The following is a 16,153-nucleotide window of genomic DNA, read 5'->3' as shown; positions in this document are numbered from 1 at the left end:
CTTTTCCAAAGTCCTGAAACCACCCGCTAGCCACCTGCTCAAACCAGACCCAGAGATCTGGCATCACGCCCTTCTTTCCCCCACACCCACATCCATCACCCTGCTGATGAAGCCCACCGGCGACACTGCAGACTATGCACAGGGCACCCCGACTCTGACCACTTCCCACGAGCTCCCCCGCACCCCCTGGCCCGGTCACACCATCTCGAGTGACGCGATGTGGCAGCGGCCTCCTGTCCCTGCCTCCCCTCTAAGCTTCCGGTCCTCCCCCTGTCCCTCCCCCACCCACTTCCCACACTAAACTGAAAACGTCCAACAGCTATTACAGCCACGCTCTAAATCCCAGCACTTAGAGTAAAACCCAGAGTCCTCACCCTGACCTCTCAGACCGAGGAGGACAGTCCCAAGCTCTTTCCTCGGCCCCGCCCCCACGCAGGCGCAGCAGGCTGGCTGTGCTCCCGCCCCTCCGCCCCGCCCCGCCGCCCGCCAGGGGTGTGCAGGAGTGCGGGGCTCCGCCCCTGGGCACTGCGCGCTAGCCCCTCCCCCCGCCCATAACACACTTCCCAGAGGGACCCAGAGCTGGTCCTTCCTTCCTGGAATCTTGGTTTAAATATCACCTTTCGAGACCTTCCCTGCCGTGCCCCCTAAGTGGTTGCCCCACCTCACTCTCACTGTGCTCTTGACTTCCACAGCTACCTCGTCTTAGTCCTGACCGCATTCCAACATCTGGGTCCAGGTCGATACATATTTGAATGGAAGAACGAATGAAGTGGCCAAGCGTGGAGAGAATGCTTCACACAAAGTTCAGAGGCGCAAGAGTTAACGCCTGATACAACTGTTCATGAAAAGGCAAGCACGACGGGGGGGGGGGGGGGGGGGGGTCCCAGGGAGGAAATGACCAGGCGGGCAGACTGGGCTCTGGTGCACTCTGCCTGGACCCTTTAGGGGCACAAGGTGGGGAGACAATCGACAAGGCGGGGATCGACCTGAGACAGCCACAGAGAAAGACCACAAGCGACCCAGGAAGTAGTGCAGGGATGGGTTTCCTTCATCACCAACCGGGGTGGGGAGCAAGTCAGACGTGCTGTCTTCTCCCTACGCGAAAGGGAAATGGAGTGGGAGGGCTCTGAAGAGTACACTGCAAAGCAAGAAGCCCAATTAAATGTAAATTTCATTAAATCATCTAAAATTTTGCAGCTGGAACATTATCTTTTGCTTATCAGCTGGTCTTAAATGTTACTCATTCTGACCTTTTATGTAAGGAGGAAAGGTACCCCTGATCTTCATTATAATTCCTTAAGTACATACTCAGTGCCTGCTTTACCTGAAACTGATTATACTCACCATGTTCCAGGCTAGCAACCGGCTGTGTATTCCTGCCCATGACACAAGGTAACTTAAGAAACTAGCTCCCATTAGCACAAGACACGGAGGCAAGTGAAATTTGATTGCAACATGTTGTATAGACAGATACAATAGCTAACACTTAGCGCTCTTACTGGATGCCAAGCATCGTCCTAAGCGCTTGGCATGTATTAAATCATTTAATCCCGTGATAGTCTTAAGGGATAGGTACTAGGAGGAAACCGAAGCACAGACAAGTGACGCAAGCAGTGCACGATCATGGCTAGGAAGTGGCTGAGCTGGATTTCAGAGCCAGACAGTCTGGCTCCAAGCCCGAATCCTGATCCAGCACCCTATTCTGCACTGTAAGTGCCAGGGACGCCAGGAGGAGGGCGAGCAGTCTAAGTCAGCCCTGGGCTGGGCTCTGAAAAACAAACACAGCTCTGACAGACAGGTGGGCATTTCAAAGCCACTCAAGGCGAACAGAATAAACACACCCTTGTACACACACACACACACCCCGACATGCTCAAAGAACATCATTTGAAGAAACTTAGACAAAGCAGAGGGTTTCCGGGGGAATGCAGTGGACACAGAGGGTTAAAATACCAGTCCAGGGAAACTTTGCATATGGAAATATGCTCCACCCACACCATAATATCTTTATACGCAAAGACTGAATATTAAACAGTCCTACAAGACACACACAGGAAGAGAAAGTGGTCCGACGGTATACGGCACAGTGCTGGTATTTTTGCCTAAAAAGGTATTCCTAAATTTCAAGTGAAAGATTGTAATACCACTCTGGATTAAATTCTATCCTCAGACTCCCGACTCCGGTGTGTAAGGGCATACACAAACAAAAAGTAGTTTCAAAGTAACATTACTGTCAAGCCTGTCTTGTTTACTCTGGTAAACTTATAAAAGCATACGGCTCCATTGTAACCTTCAGACTACAGACCCAGATAGGGCAACATCACAGATGTTCTACCATCTTCTTGGAAGTGACTATTCTACTGGATACTTCAGGAGAGCAATGATGAGCCCCCAGGCAAAAGTCACAATAACTCAAAGGAAGGCATGGGCTTTCCAGTTCATTTCAGGGGCAGAGGCCCTGAAAATTAACATGCTCTCTACAGTATGCACATAAATACTGGTAATACTGAGCCTCGACAACTCACCATCTAATTCTGATTCGAACCTAACATAACCATTTCCAGACTCCAAGAGACAGCACAGAGTGAACATTTTTCAACAAAGAAAATTCTAATAACTTGAACTATTCTGCAAATTAGGACAAGATCCTCATTTGCAATCAGCTCCACGGTTCAGTTCAGCTCAGGGGAAGAAGGAAGAGGCAAGGGCCTCCTTGCGAGCCTAGGGGACAGGAGGCCACATGCCATCAGAGAAGCAGGGAAAGATAGGCAGAGGGCACAGGCTCCCAGCCAACCTGCCCCCACTCAGATGCTCTGTTTGAGCGCGGTCCAATAGAAATACAATGTGAGCCACATATGTAATTTCAAATTTCCAAGGTGCCACGTTAAACAAAAGTAGAAGGATACTGGAGGGAATTATTTTAACGCTTTTAATTAACCCAACTGTGTTCAAAATATCATCTTGATGTGTATTACTTACACACACACAAAAATTATAAATGTGATAACCTTCCCCCCCCCCCCCCGCCATACCAAGTGTTTAAAAAACCACGTATGTATTTTTCACCCTGAGCATATCTCACCTGGGTCTAGCCACACACCAAGTGCTCCACAGTCCCGAGAGGCCAGCGGCCACCCTCCAGGGCCGTGCAGGTCTAATGTCAAGCAGATCCCCGCTCTCTCAATCCCTAAGCGAGGGTGCCCCCTCTGATCTCTAAACACTGGGGGACGGCGGGGGGGGGGGGGGGGTGGAATGCCGGAGCACGACAAATTCCCCAACCCGGGCGCAGGCGCAAACTCTCGGGCCCAGCCGGCGCTTCGCTGCTTGACCACACCCCTGCGATGACCGTCCCCAACCGTGAATGCGCGCTAATGAGAACTGACAGGTCTCCATTCCTTAAGGGTGGGGGAAAGAAACCTAAAGCCCGGCGGTGGCCGCATCCCCGGTAAAGACAGGAAACCATTCGCCGCGGGTCCTAGATGTGCGCCCGGCGCAAAAGAAAAGAGGGACGGCGCGCGGGGGGGTGGGGTGGGGGATGAAATCAACGAGCCACGCACTTTGCGCGCATCCTTCCCGCCCCCCAAACCCGAAATCCTCAATTAGGGGACCCACGGTCAGCAGACACACACAAATGATGAAAACACACTTCTGGTGGGGGAGGGGGGTAAGCAAGGCGAGAGGAGGTGCGGAGCCAGCGGAAACGCATGCGGGCGCGGAGGGCAGCGAGCCGCAGCCCTTCGCGCCCCCGTCCCGCAGACGCGCCCCCGGGGGGGGTCCCCCCGCCGCCCCGAGGGCAAGTGGAGGGGAAGGGGGGAGGAAGGGACCCCGGGACCGGGCCCGCCCGCGTCCGCCGCGAGCAGCCGGGCCCGGTTGGCGGCGCACGCTCCGCCCTTCCCACCCCGGGGGGCCGCGATCCCCACCCCGCTTCCCGCACCCCCGCTCCGCCGCCGCTGCCCAGCGCCCCTCCGCGCCGCCGCCCCTCCCCCGCCCGGCGTCCGTTAACGGCCGCGCGCGAGCACGAGGCGGCGGCGGGCGCGCGCCGGGCGGGGGCGCCCGGCGGGGGAGGGGCGGCGGCGCGGGCCGGGCCGGGGGCGCGCGAGGGCCCGGAGGCGCCCCCCTACCTGCGGGGACGGCCGCGCCGGCCGGCGGGCGGACAGCGGCGCGCGGCGGAGCGGGCGGCGGCGGCGACGACGGCGGCGGCGGCGACGGAGGCCTGGGCGCTCGCTCGCTCGCAGCTTCCCTCCGCGACCGGCGGCGGCGGCAGCGGCGGCTCCGCTGCGCCCGCGCGGCGCCCTCTGGCGGCGGGAGGCCGCGCCCGGCTCCCGGCACAAGCCGCCATTGGCTGCGCCCGCGAGCGTCGTTGCCGGGGGCGGCGGCGCCACGTCGGGCCGGGCGGCGGCGGCGGCGGCGGTGGCCCCGGCGGCCCCGGCGGCCCCGGGGAGGGACGCGCGGGGCGCGGCGGGCTGCGGCCGCGGCCGGAGCCGGTGGAGCGCTCGCTGGGCCCGAGAGCCGACCGCTGGCTGACGCACGTTCACATTTCCGGGCGCCGCGTGTGCAGAGCAGCGGGGACATAGCGCGGCGCCCGGCCAGGAACTGACCCACTTTCGGGGATCGCGAGGACTCCCCGACACCCTTGGCAAGCCCGCCTCCGGTGCTTCCTACTCTGCGAATGGAAACTGGAGGGCCGCGGAGCAGCCATATTGTACCCCCCCCCCGACCCCCGCCCCCCGCCCCGTCTTCCAGAGGCGGAGCGCTAGGGGGCAGCTGTGGATGCCAGGCCCGCCTAGGCCGCATTCCGTGTGCTGGCTCTCCGAGGGCCTGGCTCCCTGCCCTGCAGGTGCCAAACAAATGCCACGTCACCCACCCCACTTGTAACAGCCAGGTGCCCCTGGGGGCCAGGCCCTGCCCTGTGCTCTGGGGCTCAACCGCGGGCAAGGCAGAGTTACCACCCAGGAATGGGATGGGGAGCGGGGTGTCGACCGTTTAGACCAGTGAAAACCAAAGACACTGAGGCCAGGTGACGTGACCGTGATGGAAGGCTACACGGAAGGTGGGAGCTGAGTGAGGAAAGGCCTCAGAAGGTGACAGCCGTGTGCGGAGATGGGGAGCATGCCCCAGGCGGAGGGAAGAACAAGTGCAAAGGCCCTGAGGCTGGAGCTTGGTGTCTGGGGAGCGGGAAAGGCACATATGGTGAGTGGGTGTAAGGGGAGAAAGGTCTGAAAGAAGAGAGGGGCCGTGATTGGGAATGTGGCGTTCTGTGTGGTGTGGGAGTTCCTTGACAAATCAGAATCCAGAGGGCCTAACCTTGGTTTACATTCTGGAAAGTTCTCTTGGGCTACTGTGCAGAGACTAGGCCGAAGGAGGGACAAGACAGAGCAGAGAGCAGACGGACTAGCTAGGTGGCTCTCACGGTCGCCAAGGGGACATAGATTTACAAACCAGATGTGTTAGCCTGGCGGGCTGTCCTAACAAAATGGCCACAGACCTGGAGGCTTTAAAACAAGAATTAATTTTCTCACAGTCCTGGAGGTTGGAAGTCCAAGATAAAGAAGATAGTATGGGGGAGGGGGCGCCTGGGGGGCTCCCGTCCCTTAAGCGTCCAACTTATGCTCAGGTCATGATCTCCCCGTTAGTGAGTTCAAGCCCCACGTCAGGCTCTCTGCCGTCAGCGCGGAGCCTCCTTCAGATCCTCTCTCTCTCTCTCTCTCTCTGCTCCTCTTCCAGTTGCACACTCCGTCTCTCTCTCTCTCTCTCTCTCTCTCTCTCCCTCTCTCAAAATATTTAAAAATAAAGGTGATGGCACAGTTGGTTTTGTGAGCACTCCCCGTGGCTTGCAGGTATCCACCTTCTCGCCGTGTCCCCTTGTAGCCTTTCTTGCATGCACACACGTCCCTGGTGAGTCATAAGGATGCCCCTCCTGCTGGTGTAGGGCTCACTCTTGTACCCTAACCTTAATCACCTCGGCAAAGGCCTTAATCCCCAGATACAGAGACATACGAATTCGGAGGGGACGCAAATCCGTCCAGGGAAGCGCCGTGACAGAAACAAGCAAGGAGTGCTGACCGGGGCTGGGACTTCAGTGAAGGGTCCTCTAAGAAGGAGGCTCTTCTCCGGGCCAGCAGCCTGTCAGGTCTCCGTTCCAACAAGGCTGTACAAGAAGTCACGAGCTGCCGGGCTGCACGGAGAGAAAAGGAAACATTTAAGTGGGAAGATCCTGAAATCGCCAGGTGGCCAAACCACGGCCAGCCGGGCGGGGCACCAGGGCGACGACCCGAGCAAGGGCCAGGCCCTGAAGGACATCGAAAAGCCACGGGAAGTTGCACGCTATTCTGCCAGTACGAGGAAGAACTCGATGGGCTCGCGTCAGTCGTCTGCACCTGCTGCTACCGAATCACCACAAACTCAACGGCTTGACGCATTCATTATCTGACAATCCGGAGACCGAAATGGGCTTCCCCGGGCTAACGTCAAGGTGCCGACAGGCCTGGTTTCCTTCGGGAGGCTGCAGGAGAGAATTCTCTCGCTCTTCCCAGCTTCGAGCCGCCGCCCGAGTTCCTGGGCCCCCCGTGCCTCCCCCCAACTGGACGCCTGACTCAGACTCCTCTCCGGCTCTCTTCTTCCTCTCAGAAGTACCCTCTCGGTGACACGGAGCCCATCCAGGTAACCCAAATGCCCAGCCGTCGGACTTCATCCTGTGACCCGACGATCTGGATTCTCAAGAGACACCATTCCTTTTCCATAGGTTTGTTTTTCCCAGGGTGTGTTCCGTCAGTCTGTGCTTTCAGTCTCCTTACTTCCCTTGGATATGACGGGGTGGGGTGGGGGGTTTGCCCTCCTTACTTGCCTGTATTAGGAGTCAGTATATAGGACTCTTTCTGGTCTCCTTGGTTTTCTTTTCAGCTGGGCACTAAAGTGGACATCTCAGTGAAGGAAGGTCATCTCCAGTGCTCATCTGGAAATGCGGGAGTGACTGCCCCCTGGGCCGTCTCAGGACCCAGCTCCCACACCCTGGCAGGGATGGCAGTGTCAGCTCTGTTTCAGGTATAGAGTTCTCCAAGATTCGTGGCGCCCAGGTGGTTCAGTCGGTTAAGCATCCAGCCTCGGCTCAGCTCATGATCTCACGGTTCGTCAGTTCAAGCCTGCGTCAGGCTCTGTGCCGACAGCGCGGAGCCCGGAGCCTGCTTCGGATTCTGTGTCTCCCTCTCTCTCTGCCCCTTCCCTGTTCGCTCGCTCACTCTCTCTCTCTCTCAAAAATAACTGTTAAAAAAATGTTTAAAGAAAATAAAGTTCTCCAAGATTCTCAGCTGAAGGTGGCCTGCACCACACGATGAGAATGGTTTTTGTTTTACCTATTTACATCCTAAGTTGCCTCTAAAGGAAAAAACAAGAATGTTCTGTATTGTGATAAATACCACACTCTCACTCAAGCTCCTCCAAATAAATACAAGGTGAATGTTGTGGAATGAATTTGTGCATCCCCCTGAATGCCTAGGTCGGAATCGTAATCCCCAAGGTGATGGTGTTAGGATCTGGGGCCTTTGGGGAGTAATTTGGTCACAAGAGCAGAGTCCTTCTGAATGGGGACTGTTGCCCTCCTACAAGAGGCCCCAGAGAGATGACGTCTGTCTCCACCATGTGAAGGTGGCCGTCTGCAAGCCGGAAGAGGGTCTCACCAGACACCAGACCAGCTGGCACCTTGTTCTTGGATTTCCCAGCCTCCAGAGCTGTGAGAAATAAATGTGTATTTCTTTTTAAATTTTTCTAATGTTTACTTACTTCTGAGAGAGAGAGAGAGAAGATAAGCAGGGGAGGGGCAGAGAGAGAGATACACATAAGCTGAACCAGACAATCTGAAGCAGGCTCCAGGCTCTGAGCTGTCAGCATAGAGCCCAATGTGGGACTCGAACCCACAAACTGTGAGATCATGACATGAGCCGCAGCCAGATGCTTAACCGACTGAGCTACCCAGGCGCCCCTGAGAAATCAGGGTCTTTAAGCCCTTGAGTCTATGATACTCTGCTAGAGCAGCCAAACGGACTAAGACAGTGAACATCTGAGATCTAGGAGGGAGCTTAGTGGTGAGAGGAGAGGGGCTCTGGGGCCTGGGAAACACGGGCTAATTGTCAAGTTGTTCCCTACCATGTGGGTGGCCCCAGCCAGCATCTCACAGCTCAGAGGCTTGCTTCGATCTCCTGGAAATTGTGGATAACGACCCCTCGGGCGTGGTGAGGACGGAATAAAGTGTGTGTAGGTAAGGCACCTGTCTCAGAGGGGGTGTTCAGTTACCTTTCCCTAGAGGAGCTAATGAACAGAGTAAGCTTTCCAGCATAATCTTGGGGGTGGGATGGGGCACTTGCAATGCTATACCACCTCCCAGACATGGGGAAGCATGTTCCCTGGTCCGTTCCTCCCCCCCCCCCCCCCCACTGCCCTGGAGTTAATGACTTTGGAGAAACTGTTCCTGAGGGGCACGACGGAGGGGTGACCTATCTCTTCGGTGCACTGCAGCAGGGAAATCCTTGAGACTCACTGCCTTAAAAATGGAGCCTCAATCTTGGGACCATTATCACTACTTACGGAAATGGACTGACCAGAGGCACAACGTCAAATAAAAAAGAATAATGGAGGCGCCCACGTGGCTCAGTTAAGTGTCTGACTCTCGATCTCGGCTTGGGTCGTGATCTCACGGTTCATGGGTTTGAGCCCCGCGTTGGGCTCTGTGCTGACCCGCTTGCTCAGAGCCTGGACGCTGCCTCGGATTCTGTGTCTCCCTCTCTCTCTGCCCCTTCTCCCCCAAATAAATAAACTTAAAAAAAAAAAAAGAACAAGGAGAAGAACGAAAATGATCTGTTTTCTCACATTACATACCTGTACCAGAAAAGGAAATTTGGTAGCACTCAGGATGTGAAAGACATATGCTAAATGTTTTGCCCAGCAACCATATGATAAGCGTACAAGCGACATGCATTGACATTTGTCAGTTAATCATATGGAACTCTGTGCACAGCATAAAAAAAGTTTAATATTATTCCATTCCTTCTTGAATCATCAAGTGAACTGAACAATATCTGCGAATCACCTGGGCTATACTTCTTCCAAGTTAAGCTCTGTCAAAATCCTGAAGGGTCAGAAACCTACAAAAATATTGTCTGGATTCCTTTATGTCCCGTAGGCTGGTGGCTTGGACATTAAGTTGAATACGTAACTAACTGCAAAGCTGGCTCCTCAACATGAGATAAGGGAAGAGAACCCTAAGTATTCAAAGGGGGGAAAAAAGCAGTTACGTAAGTGGATTTGGGGGCCAATAAGACAGCCTTTGTATTTTACCTGTCAGCACTTTTTTTCCAGTAACTTTTCAGGAGCTCTCCAGAAGGACGCCCTGCACAGTGATAGGAAAGCAGATCCTTGGGGCACCTGGGTGGCTCAGTCGGCCGGGCTTCTGACTTCGGCTCAGGTCACGATCTCGCAGTCAAGACCTTGCAGTTGGTGAGTTCGAGCCCCACATCGGGCTCCATGCTGACAGTGCAGAGCCTGCTCGGGATTTGCTCTCTCTGCCCCTCAGCCGCTCATACACTCTCTCTGTCAAAATAAACAAACGTTAAAAAAAAAAAACGGGCGCCTGGGTGGCGCAGTCGGTTGGGCGTCCGACTTCAGCCAGGTCGCGATCTCGCAGTCCGTGAGTTCGAGCCCCACGTCAGGCTCTGGGCTGATGGCTCAGAGCCTGGAGCCTGTTTCCGATTCTGTGTCTCCCTCTCTCTCTGCCCCTCCCCCGTTCATGCTCTGTCTCTCTCTGTCCCAAAAATAAATAAACGTTGAAAAAAAACAAACAAAAAAAACAGGAAAGCAGATCTTTGCTTCTGAAGGACATTTAGTCTTTCTGGATTTGACACCTAGTTTAATGTCACAGTGTATCACAGTTCCCTGCTCGTATTGGGGGAGACAACACATTTACCAGAAAAAAGGACCCCATTAAATCGTAGTAGCTTCTGAGAACGGAGAAGCATGAGAAATGAGGGGCCCTCCCTTCGGAGACCCAGGCTCAGTTCTTGCCCCTACTTTTTTTTTTTTTTTTTTTTTGCCCCAGTATGGGCACAGAGGATCCCTTTCCCCTGTGTTGTCTCCCCTCAATACCTATTCCCAGCTGATTTTTCCTCCCCTACCGTGTGATTATGGAGTTAATCCTGCCGTTACTTTCAACTGCCTTCAGGCTCTGGAGCTCAGGCCACTGGGAACTGGTCCTTCCAGAACTGTGGATAGAACCTAGGGAACTTCATTCACCTTTTCAACAAATACAAGCGCCAACTACATTCAGAGCAGTTTGCCAGAAGCCAAGTCCCCCAGTCACGGTTCCCACACTCCAGATACTTAGAATAAAACATTCCATTCGAAGGCCCTCCGGGACGTGGGTTTGGAAAACGGAGTATGGAACCAGCAGGAACACCAGGACCCTGTGACGAAGCAAAAACCTCATCTGTTTGAATGTAGAGGCCAGGATCTTTGTCTTTCAAGATGTGAGGTTGGGGGGGGGGGGGGGGCAGGGGCGCCTGGGTGGCTCCGCCTGGTAAGCATCCAACACTGACTCAGGTCGGTTTGTGAGTTCGAGCCCCGCGATGGGCTCTGTGCTGACAGCCTGGAGCCTGCTTCGGATTCTGGGTCTTCCTCTCTCTCTCTGTCCTGCCCTGCTTGTGCTCTGTTTCTCTGTCTCCAAAATAAGTAAGCATTAACACAAAAAAATTTTCTTTGGGGATGCGAGGTTGTTGGGATGCGTATAAATGACGAAAATTAATGTGACATCAGAAGGTAACTCACCACCAACACTGCAGTTGAAAAAACACTGCCCTCAATGAAAGGGAAGTGCCGTCAGGCTCCATGAATGCAACAGATCGACAAGAGAGGGCTGACTTTTTTTTGTTTTGTTTTTTTAACATACTCAAGGATCATAAATTTTACTCAGTCATTTATATCCCTTGGCAGGGTGCCAAGGCTTATTAGGAAATTCACAGAAACCATAAATATAAAGAGGGCACACCTTCCCCCTTGAGTAAACCCATGAATGTTTCCAAAAATATGTCCAAAGCCATTTTTCCCTTCTGCGAAGTTATAAAATGCACTGAGCACAGACCTCCATCTGCTGTTCTAGACTGACTTACAGCAAAATTGAAGTCAACATTTAAAAGACATTTGCCAAAAGGCATAAATGTGAACGCATTCTAAATCTAAGTCACGGTGGGGGCGCCTGGGTGGCTCAGTTGGTTAAGTGCCTGACTTCGGCTCAGGTCACCATCTGGAGGTGCGTGGGTTTGAGCCCCGCTGTTGGGGTCTGTGCTGGCTGCGTAGAGCCTGCTTGGGATCCTCTCTCTCCCTCCTCCTGTCTGCCCCTCCCCACTTGCGCGTGCTTTCTCCCTCTCAAAATAAATAGATAAACTTCAAAAAAAGAAAAACAACATCTGACTTCAGTTCAGGTCATGAGCCCACGGTTTGTGAGTTCAAGCCCCGAATCAGGTGGCCCTACTTCCTCTCCTCTCTCTCCCTCTCTCTCTCTGCCCCTTATGGGATTCTCTCTCTGCCCCTCGCTCACTTGAACACTCTCTGTCCCAAAACAAAACAAAAAAAGCTGGTTGTGAATATATGCTCCTTGATGACCACTGGTCTGCAACAGGGATTCTAAGGGGATTTTTTTTTTTTTTCAGTTTTATTTGTTTGAGAGAGACAGAGACAGTGCAGAGCCCAGAGCGGGGGCTCGAACTCACGAAGCCCCGAGTCAACACCAGAAACCAAGAGTCGGCGCTTAACCGCCTGAGCCACAATTTAAAAGGCCATCCTGATGTCACCTGTACTTCAGTAATAAAAAAAAATTTTTTTACAAAATTAAATAACTAAGTAAAAGGCCATCCCAAGGGTGAGTGTAGCATTTTGTATTTAGTTGGGGAAAATCCAGCAAGTGGGAGATCGCGGTACAGCTGGACTGATGGACAGGTCAGCGCGAGAGAGAGGCGATGCTCCCCGGGAGGAAATAAAGCAGAAACTGATGAGATCAGCAAAGGCCCAGGAACAAAATGCAAAAACAAGGAAGGAAAAGTCAACAATGAGATGTGATGAACCAAGGAGCAAACTGTCCTTCAGGAAAGCCAAAGCTTTCTGAACAAAGTTCAGGGTGTTTACCAACAGAAGCAGCAAAGCGTGAGGGTTTTGAATCTGTGCTTTTTACAACCGAAAAATTCAGCGCTGGCAAGGATTTGCCTCACGAAGGCAATTAAGTCAGAATTCTGAAAAAGGCTGTGAAGTAAAATAGCTTTAAAAAAATTTGTTTTAATGTTTGTTTATTATTTTTGAGAAAGAAAGAGACAGCATGGGCAGGGGAGGAATAGAGAGGGAGACACAGAATCCGAAGCAGACTCCAGGCTCCGAGCTGTCAGCACAGAGTCCGATGCAGGGCTCGAACTCACGGACCGCGAGATCGTGACCTGAGCCGAAGCCAGATGCTTCACTGACTAACCCACCCGGTCGCCGCATAGAATAGCTTTAATACAGTGAAGAAATGTTAATATTACAAAAGCCATTCACATGAAGAATCCATTTTGGAAGGCAGAAGACCCAAGAGGAGCACTAGAATGTTCTAGAGCAAATACAGAAGTTAGGAGGAAGGATATGGAAAAGTGAACTGCACTCATCAAGTGCTCTAAGAGAATGTAGTGGGTCTAGAAAACATCCGTATCAGAAGATTAAAAAGTGGAAGCATTATTGTGGAAAAGTGAACTATGAAACTCTGAAAGCTTTATCACAGAACCTTCCGAGAGAATCCTGGGAACATTTATACTTCCGTAACAACCCCAGTCTGAAGAAAGGAGGGGACATCTGACACACTCTTGGAAATCAGTAATTATTAAGTGATAATAGAATATATTATTTCACTGTAAAACTAACAGATCGGGGTAAACCATTATCACTAAATTATTAAAAACATGACTAATGTTTTGGTTTGAGTTTCTACAAGGCGTTATCACTAAAGTTCTGTTGTTGCAAGATCAGAACCAAAGTTTGATGTGTAATATTTAATACAAGGCCTATGTTTTATGTGTCTACACCTACCCCTACAGACATTATTTTGTGAGTATAATCAGAGCCACTGCTGGGCCAGTGGCATCAGCCCTTTGAGCTTGTTGGGAATCCGGCTCAGTAGGTCTGGGGTAGGACCTGAGGTCTGGCGTTTCTTACCAACTCTCAGTGCTGCCAGTCTGTGGACCACACTTTGGAGAGGGAGGTTCCTCTAGACAATGTCCCATTTGCCTTTAAAAAAAAAAAATTATTTATTTTCAGAGGCGCAGAGAGAGAGAAAGAGAGAGAGAGATCTCCAAGCAGGCTCCGTGCTGTCCGCGCAGAGCCCGACGTGGGGCTCGAACTCATGAAGACTGAGATCGTGACCTGAGTCGAGATCCAGAGCTGGATGCTTAACAGACAGAGCCACCAGGCGCCCCCCACCCTCCATCCCCCACCCCAGGCAATTTGCCTTTTTCAAACTCCATTCCTTTCCTTAGGGTTTTTCTGTGTTTTCACCTAAAAAATAGTGGGATACTGGGATTTCACAATGCTCCCAATCAGAAAAAAAAAACTTTGTTTGGGGTGCCTGGGTGGGTCAGTTTGTTGAGCATCTGACTCTTGGTTTCCCCTCAGGTCATGATCTCACTGTTTATGAGTTCGAGCCCCCCCATCAGATTCCGTGGGAACAATGTGGAGCCTGCTTGGGATTCTCTCTCTCTCCCTCTCTATCTGCCCCTCTCCTGCTTGCTCTGTCTCTCAAAATAAACTTAAATGTAAAAAAAAAATTTTTAGAAAAAAGTTACGTTTGAATACAGAAGTTTTGGGGCACCTGGCTGGCTCAGTCGGCATCAACACGTGACACTTGATCTTGGGATCGTGAGTGTGAGCCCCACCTTGGGGGTAGAGATTACTTAATAAGTAAAAGTCAAAAAATCCATATGGCAGTTTTATGCTCATAAGTCAAGTCGTTTCAAGAATGACAACTCTCAAAGAGGAACCCTTTTGCACTACCGGTGGGAATGCAAGCTGGTGCGGCCACTCCGGGAAACAGTATGGAGGTTCCTCAAAAAATTAAAAATAGAACTACCCTACGACCCAGCAATCACACTACTAGGCATTTAGCCACGGGATACAGGTGTGCTGTTTCGAAGGGACACATGCACCCCATGTTTATAGCAGCACTATCGGCAATAGCCAAAGTATGGAAAGAGCCCAGATGTCCATCGATGGATGAATGGATAAAGATGTGGTCTACACATACAATGGAGTATTACTTGGCAATGAAAAAGAATGAAGTCTTGCCGTTTGCAACAACATGGATGGAACTTGAGCGTACTGTGCTAAGCGGAATTAGTCAGAGAAAGACAAATATCATATGACTTCACTCATACGAGGATTTTAAGAGACAGAACAGGTGAACATAAGGGAAGGGAAGCAAAAAACAATGTAAAAACAGGGAGGGAACCAAACATAAGCGACTCTTAAATACGGAGAACAAACTGAGGGTTGCTGGAGGGGCTGTGGGTGGGGGATGGGCTAAATGGGCAAGGAGAATTAAGGAGGACACTTGCCGGGATGAGCACTGGGTGTTATACATAGGGGATGAATCACGGGATTCTACTCCTGAAATCATCATTGCACTATATGCTAATTAACCTGGATGTAAATTTTAAAAAATAAATTAAGTAATACATGAAAAAAAGAAAAAAAAAGAATGACAACTCTCCTTTAGGGAAAAGGGGGGGGGGGAACCCAACAACAAAAAGCAAGTTTGAAAGGGCTTTGGCAGACCACTACTGACACCTTGTGGCCAGTTCTTATAATTACAATGGCATTTCTGGCCCCAAATGTAACCAGTGGAAAAACTGACGTCGATTTTTTTTTCATTACAACAGTCTGCGGATTAGTACTATTTAAACTTTTAACTTTTCGTTTTGAAATAATTACAGATTCACCAAATATTCCTAAAACATGTATAGGGAAGTCCCATGTGCCCTTCTCCCAGCTTCTCCCGATGTTCACGTGTTCTACTTTTGAAGGCAAGAAATTGACGTTCAGATTGTGCCAGTTAGACGTGGACTCATTTCTGGTCATAGCATTTTGACATGTCAACCACAACAGACCTAGAAGATTCTTTTACTTGGGTGGTTAAGTAATATTAAATTCAATACCAAAAACTGGAAATCCTTAAGGGTCGTAACAAAGTAAAACAAATCTGATACTCACAACCCACAATTTTACTGAGTCAAATGTTGTAAAAGGCGTGAAATGGTTAAGTAAGCGCCAGACTGGGAACCAGGAAGTTCAAGTTCTAGTGCTCGGTTGGGCTCCGCTTAGCTGAACAACCTCGGGCCGACTGTGTCATCTCCCTGGGCCATATTTTCCCTGTCTGCAAAATGGGGGCATTGGACTAGCTGACTTCTAAGATTTATTCAAAGCCAATGATAAAAAGTGTATTCTTCACTTTTTCATTGAACAGTGGTTTAAATGTCTATGGGGAGCTTGGTGGTGAGATACATCAATGAACAACAGTATTTTTCTTCAAGGAGCAGGCAGCCTCGCATAGGGCCATAGATCTGTAAGTGCAGATGTCCTGCGTGGTGACCAGTCTATACCCCCGCTGTTTGGTGCAGAGACCCCCCGCCACATGTGACTATTTATGTTAACGGGCACCTGGGTGGCTCAGTCAGTTGAGCGTCTGACTTCTGCTCAGGTCATGATCTCTAAGTTCATGAGTTCGAGCCCCGGGTCAGGCTCTCTGCTGTCAGCGTGGAGCCTACTTGGGATCCTCTGTCCCCTCCACTCTCTGCCCCCCGCCCCGTTCCCACTCTGTCTCTCTCAGAAATGAATAAACATTTTTTAAACCATAGTAAATTAGTGGGGCGCCCTGGGTGGCTCAGTCGGATGAGCGTCCAACTTCGGCTCAGGTCATGATGTCACAGTTCATGAGTTCGAGCCCCACATCGGGCTCTACGCTGACAGCTCAGAGCCTGGAGCCTGCTTCAGATTCTGTCTCCCTCTCTCTCTGTCTCTGCCCCTCGCCACCTCATGCTCTCTCTCTCTCTCTCTCTCAAATATAAATAAACATTAAAATTTTTTAATAATAAATTAGTTA

The 16,153-nt window shown here is 51.5% G+C and overlaps 1 protein-coding gene and 1 long non-coding RNA gene across 4 annotated transcripts in view; one reads left to right on the top strand and one right to left on the bottom strand.

Moving 5' to 3' along the window:
• ZC3H7A (zinc finger CCCH-type containing 7A) overlaps positions 1–4,274 on the bottom strand; it is a 36,203-nt gene extending 31,929 nt beyond the window's left edge. For 2 of the 3 annotated variants that reach the window (XM_086691214.1, XM_086691215.1), the window contains exon 1: positions 3,083–3,502. The gene's annotated coding sequence lies outside the window, so the exon portion shown is untranslated. Of the gene's footprint in view, positions 1–3,082; positions 3,503–4,121 lie in introns of those variants that run through there. The other variant, XM_086691212.1, reaches the window with a different exon arrangement.
• LOC147573117 (uncharacterized) lies at positions 4,093–7,756 on the top strand. Its single transcript, XR_015245220.1, has 2 exons — positions 4,093–6,742; positions 6,901–7,756. It is a non-coding gene; the product is annotated as an uncharacterized LOC147573117 (long non-coding RNA).
• The last annotated feature ends 8,397 nt before the right edge of the window (positions 7,757–16,153 follow it).

The sequence above is a fragment of the Puma concolor genome, chromosome E3, assembly GCF_028749965.1.
Source record: "Puma concolor isolate L17-30 chromosome E3, mPumCon1.1.hap2, whole genome shotgun sequence".
In the NCBI taxonomy this organism is placed as follows: domain Eukaryota; kingdom Metazoa; phylum Chordata; class Mammalia; order Carnivora; family Felidae; genus Puma; species Puma concolor.
Note: the sequence above shows the minus strand (reverse complement) of the source record. Positions and strands in the feature narration are given on the sequence as shown.